Source organism: Chrysochloris asiatica, unplaced genomic scaffold (genome assembly GCF_000296735.1).
Source record: "Chrysochloris asiatica unplaced genomic scaffold, ChrAsi1.0 scaffold00050, whole genome shotgun sequence".
NCBI classification, from domain to species: domain Eukaryota; kingdom Metazoa; phylum Chordata; class Mammalia; order Afrosoricida; family Chrysochloridae; genus Chrysochloris; species Chrysochloris asiatica.
Genome location: NW_006408568.1, coordinates 12,245,200 through 12,252,299, shown reverse-complemented (window position 1 = coordinate 12,252,299; position 7,100 = coordinate 12,245,200).

Sequence of the window (7,100 nt, the reverse complement as noted above, 5' to 3'; positions counted from 1 at the left end):
TTCAGCTCTTGGACCTCCTCATTTCTTCCATTTGCTTTAGCATCTCTATGCTGGAGAGCAAGTTTCAGTGTCTCTTCTGACATCCATTTTCAGGTGTTATGTGCCTGTATTTGGTTTAGATTCTTGTATTGTTTCTCTTGGTATCTCTATGTTCAGAGGTTCTTGGCCTATGAAGCACACATGCACAAACAAATAACCAGAAACTATTAAAGTACTCCAGGTTAGAGGGATGAAGTTACTAGTTTATTATGGTGATAAATGATTTTTTTTAAAAAACCCATTGCCAGCAAATCAATTCTGACTTCTAGTGACCCTATAGAACAGAGTAGAACTGCTCCATAGAGTTTTCAAGACTGTAAATATTTACTGGAGCAGATAGCTGCATCTTTTCTCCATGGAGCAGCTTCTGGGTTTGAACCACAGACGCTGTGGTTAGGAGCCTAACACTTAGAAATCACCTCTAAAGAGCATTTAGCTGCATGATGTGGTAGATCTAGGGACTGACTAAATATTAGTCTTGTTCTCCTTGATCTCTAACATTAAATTAGTTGCTTTAACATATCTGTTTTGCTGACATTTTCAAAGTAAATTGTAAATAAGACACTTGCTGTCTTCATAGTTGTTGCTAAAACAAAAGCAACCTAAAATGTTATCTGGTTTGTAATTGTTTTTAAATATGTATCTCGTGAAAGATAAAGAAGGAAACCTAAGTTTCCTCCCAACCTGAGCCTCAGTCCCACACTAATCACCCAATCTTCTTTTCCATACCAATTTTTGTTGGCCTTTTCTGTGTAACTTCCCAGGTATTTCCTATATGCTTTCTAAACATTATAGCAAACCAGATAGGCTGATATAAATTCTTTTAAATGTTGATTTCAGAGACTCAAGTTTTACATTTTACATCAGAATATATACACTTTCAAAGTCAAGCATGTGCTATCACCATAGAACTGTTGTCAATTGGGTCAACTTTTTTACTGTGAAAATGTGAAATGTACTACACACACACAAGAGTGTATCAAGTAATATCCAGGATTTAAAACTATAACAATAAACTGAATACCTGAAGGCCATTCAGGTTATGAAATTACACACTACACCTGTCTGAAGCCCACTAATACTACCTCCCTAGTGGAGAAGTTCCCATTCTTCAAATGTTTATAATAATTAGTTGTTCCTTTGACTGTTTTTTATGCTTTTGCTACCTAAAGGTATATCATTTAGTATCCTTTTTAATCTGCCAGCTTTTAAACTTTATATAAGTAGAATCCCATGACATTTCTCAATAACTTGCTTCATTTGGCTAACATGAAGTTTGTGAGATTCAATTATGTGATACATGCAGCTATCGTGCGTTCATTTTCACTTCTGCAGAGCCTTACATTTCATGAATATGTAATAACTTCTTTAAAAATTAAAGGCATTTATCATGTTTAATATGAGGGTAAATCAAAAATTATCTTCACTCCAATTATATTAAAACACCTGTCCATGTCCACAGGTGATGACAACATTGAGTTTGCATATGAAATCATTCTATTGAACAGATGAGCGACAGTGAAGTATGTGGCAAATCATTTGCATATCAGCCATGGCTCAGCCTATGAGATAATCCACAACAGACTTAGGTTTCAAAAAGTTTTTGCTAATTGGGTACCAAAATAACTCCCTAAAGAGCATAAACATAAAAGTGTGGTATCACTTTGTGTGTTGTTTTGATGTACAAATTGGCATTGAATCTGAACAAGTTGCATGTGAGAAGGGATTTGGAGGAAAGGTGGATACTGATGAAGTCCTAAGCTCCCAGTATGTTCTTGCTGAGTGTGCCAGAATTCAAGACCTCACCTTGAGTTATTTCTATAGCTAATCATGAACGCAATGAGATATGTGTCAAGTTAATCACAGTGTGATGACTGTGTGATTTCTTGCTACACAGGAGTGGGGTACAGACAGTCTTACATTTTTCTATAAAAGGTGCTGAACCCTTATCCTGGTTCCTCAGCATCAACACAACCCATTGCCTTTAATGCCACCAGGTAGGCCCATCACGTTACCTTAAAGAATTTGGGACTGTGTCACCATGCTAATGACCCTGGTGTTGCTTAGCTGTGGGTAATGAGATGCCTTGAATTGATCTAGTTATCCCAATTCCTTACTGTAGACAGCTGTCCTAGGAAGTTAGGGTTCTTCCCTAATATAGAAGACAAACAGGATGGATCTGAGAATAAGAGCACAGCTAACTAGTTTTGCTGGAACAACTTCAAAAGCTGGTGAACAAATAAAAAAAGTTTCACTAAATCTTTAACTCACTTATCAACTGTCCTTGATCAGTGTGAGTTTGGATGCCAAATGTTTGTACTCTTTTAGACACTCATTGATGGAATATGTTCATCATTTATAGAATTAGAAAAGAATTCTCTGATAGTAATAGGCTGTTATAGATTAAATTATCCTCTCCAAAGAATTAGGTTGAAGTTATGACCGCCATACCTACTACTATGGCCCTGTTTGAAATAGGGTTTCTTGTGTTGTGTAAATGATGGTGGGTCCTAAACTGAATCACTTCTGAGTGGTGTTTTAGACAAAGAGAAGAATATACAGGCACACACAAACAGGGTAAAGATAGATGCTAAGGGAGGACCAGTATATAATCAGAGGGATGCAAAGAATTCCTAATAGCCACAGGAAACTAGGAGGCAGGCCCACAGAAGGAATTGGCATGACTGAGAACATTTAGCCTCCAGAAGTATAACAAAAACAAAAACAAATTCTTTGATGCCACTCATTTGTTATATTTTTTGTTGTGACAACACTGGATAGATAACTAAAACATGTCCTTTTCTCCCAGAATAGTTACGACCTTTGATGCATCCACTTTTCAGGCCTTTTTTTTGCCGACTGCTTTCTATAGTCACAATTAGGCTTTGAGTTCTCAAGGCAGAAGCCACTTCCTTTTCTTCTTAAGCCAACTTCAGAGAGCTGAATGGATAAGTACATGTGCTTACTTCTTCCATACTTCAATGAACCAAACAACTTAGGACAATCAGCTTCTCAGTGTAAACACTGAGCAGAGGTTCCTCAGTGCAGATGGACGACACATTCTGCTCTGTTCTAACTATCCTTCCGAAGAATCATCAGGGTGTAGGCAAAATGTGCACATGAAAGGAACCAGAGAGTCACAGGTTCAAGCATGCAAGGAGGTTTATTAAAGCATAGACGTTCTCACAGAGAGGAGAACAGACTACTGCCTTTGAGTAAGGGGAGCACTGGCTGAGTGAGTTCACTTTTTATGCTGTTGTCTGGGGTGGGCTCTGGGTCTCCTGATAGTTGTCTCCTGATCCCTATGATTTCCTATCATCATTTAGGACCCATAATTGGTCATTTTGTCTTGGATCTGATGTACTTCTTTCTCATCCAGTCTGTTATAATTGTATTGATTATCTAATAGCAATGCTGGTTTATTATAGTGGTATTATGATTAGTTCCTTGGTCACATTTGATCAGTCTTCGTCTTCTCTGGGCAGTTCTGATTTTGGAGAAAGTCACTTTTATCAATCTTCTTCTATTTGGGTTTTCTGATTGGGTGAAATACATCTGGTGTTTGCTCTAGTTAATTTGTGGTTAACCTCTCATTCCCTGTTCCAGCTGCCTAACAGAGAGATCTTGAAAATTTTGCTCTTCAGTCTGTGGGACAGTGGGATCCTCCCCCATGACATTCATATGAATGATCAAGGTAGCAAGAAAATAAAGAATTGTGCTTACTTTTTACCCATCTGCATTTGTGGGTGGAAAGTTAAGTGTAGTGCTGTAGGATAAGCACTGGACCATAAGTTCAGTTTGACTATTAAGGTCAATGGTTCAAACCCACCAGCCACTCCTCAGAAACCTTGTACAGGGTCTCTATGAGTCGGAACCAACTCGACAGCACTTAAACAACAACATCTAGGGGAAACATTTCTAGTAGAATGGGATCATTAGCCCAACATGGTGAAATTGTTCTTATTGAATCCAGACTGGATGAATACCCAACAGATATTTGTGTTTTAACTACAAATGTGTCCTATAGCATTTATCTCTTGATAATTTAACTTAGAGATTAATATAATTCCCATTTCCAATAAAAATCTGTATCCATTTTCATAGCAAAGTGATATTTTCACTTATTCTGTGTTTTGAATTGGCCTTCAGTATCCCCCTTAATTGAGTCCCTGTGTGGCACTATGGGTTAATGCGCTAACTGTAAAGTCAGTTTGAACCACAGAGTAGGTAGTTAAAGCTCACCAGTCATTCCTCAGAAACCCTACACAGGGTCACTATGAGTTGGAACCAACTCATCGGCACTTAAGAGCAACAACATCCCCCTTCAGCCCTGAGAGTCATAAATGTGTAAATACAAAGATTTAAACTGCTACAAGGTTTTATTTCTCCTGGAACCATGGCAACACAGAATGAGGGGTTGTGTCTATTAAGTGGAGGAGTGGAGACGGAGAAACACAGAAACTGGAGAAAATAACGAACACACTTCTTGACACTTGCACATGGGACTAAGGAGTCTCCTGACAACAGAATCACTATGTTTATTTTTTATGTTGTTTATAGGAAATTCAAGTCATATAAAAGTCAGAAAAGAAGAAGTCACTACTGAAAGCTGTTGAAAGACATCCCAGGGTACAGGTGTGATATGGGAAGCAGGTAATTCTGGTCTTAAACCCAGGCCATTCCAACAGAGATTTTGACAAGCTATAGGGGCACTGTGGGTTAATGCGCTGAACTGCAAGGTCATTTGAACCACAAGCTTGGAGGTTCAAGCTCACCAGCCACTCCTTGGAAATTCTATACAGGGTCACTATGAGTGGGAACCAACTGGACACTTGGGAGCAAGACACTTGGACACTTAATAACAACAACATAGTATTTCCAGCTAGGCCATTTGGGAGCCCCCTTAATCCAAAGACTGCCCCCAAAATCCTTAGCTCAAGAGAGAAAAGAAATGGTAGTTGTGTCCAGGAAATCCAAGCCTGGAGACTTCTGAAATTCAAGTTCTTTATTAAATCAGAAGTCTAGTCCAAAGTTTAACTATGGCTGAGAAAAGTGAAGTCAAAATAACAAAGGCAGTTGGAGATAAAAGTATGGAATGTTGACTGTCTGCCAGGACACTCCCTTGTATTTGATTGTACTGGGGTAGATATTTACTCTCTTTACAAGTAAACATTTTTTTTGCAACTAAAAAAGTGATACCGAATACTTCTAGAAAACTTTAAGAAGTACTGATAGGGTAATAAGAAATCACCCACAGTTACTCAGAGATAACCACTATTAAAAGTTTGGGGCCTTGCCCTCCCATTAATGAATATTATGTAACCATATATTATTCCATATGCATAATAAATACCCTGCTTTTGTAATCAGTCCATTAATATTCTTTAGTTCTACATTTTAAATTCATCCTAAATACAATATTTAGGAGTCCTGGCATGGCGCTGTGGGTTAATACAACAGATTGCAAAGCCGTTTGAACTATAAGGTCGGCAATTCAAGCTCACCAGCTGCTCCTTGAAAACTTTATACAGGTCGCTGTGGGTCAGAACCAACTCAACAGCACTTAACAACAACAATAAATACTATATTTATGTTTAGTCTTTAATAGCTTTCATGATACTCCATTGTATCAGGGCATCATAGTGCACCTGTGTTGTTGTTGTTGCTGTGTTGTGTGCCATCAAGTGGTTTCCAAACCATAGCAACCCTGTGTAGGATTTCTGAGGACCAGCTGGTGGATTTGAACTGCTGACCTTGTGTTTAGCAGTTCAGTGCTTATTCTACAGTGCCACACCAGGACTTGGACCAAGCATTTCTTAAATTCATAGTAATCTTAGTTCATTGCAGGGTTTTATTTTTCTTTTGTGATTCTTGCAAAGCAAGATCATAGATTATAGACATGATTTGACTTCATTTTTGGCTAGTTTATGATACTTTTCTAAAAGCTGTATAGCTGGGTGAAAGATAAAATTAATTGAAGGGCTCTGGTTACGTATTGCAAACTGATATCGAAACACCATTAATCATTTACATGCCAAAAGTACCATGCAAAACTGCCAGTTTTCATTGAAGGCTTGCCAAGACTAGATATTCATATTGCAGAATAAAAAAAGCAGAATGAAATTTAACTTTGTAGATGAGGGAATTAAAATTACAATTTTTGTTTTAATTTCTGCTTTTGATTATTGACGGTCGACTCTGAAAATAACCATGAACCATTTCTTTAAACACACATGCATGTGTGTGTGTGGTGTAAGAAATTTAATTGTAAATGATGTGTGATCAAGAAGTATCACCATGAACAAAAATCAGAAGAGAATTAGAAATAGAGGTATCTACTCTGGAGTCCTGGTGTGGCGCTGTGGGTTAATGCGTCAGCCTGCAAAGCCATTTGAAGGTTGGCGGTTCAAGCTCACCAGCTGCTCCTCGGAAACCCTATACAGGATCACTATGGGTCAGAACTGACTCAACGGTACTTAACAACAACAATAACAACTCTGGAATCCTGGTGTGGTGCTGTAGGATAAGCACTGGACTGCTAACCACAAGATTGGTGATTCAGCCCACCAGCTTCTCGTCAGAAACTCTATACAGGGTGACTCTTGTGTCATAACTGACTCCACAGCACAACAACAAATCTAACAAATGGTTGATATTATTCAGTAAGCATGTTTTTACAATTTAGGATAATATTCTGGAGTCCTGCTACAGTATACTGCCAAATAAACACTGGACTGCTAACCACAAAGTAAGCAATTCAAACCCACCAGCCACTCCTTGGAAACCCTCTACAGGGTCACTGTCAGAACCAACTCAACAGCACTTAACCAACTCAATGGCAATAACAGAAGAGAAAATTTACTAGATATGAGTGATCTTGAAAATTCACAAAGCATGAAAGATTTCTTTATCATTATAGAATAATTAACAATTAACTTTAGAGGGGAAAAAAACTAGTTAAGTTAGAACTACTTTCTTTTCACTTCATGGAATACTGCTTTAAACTTGACCCCTCCTACATACTGTTTCATAACACTTGGCCTGGCCCCATGGCATGTTTA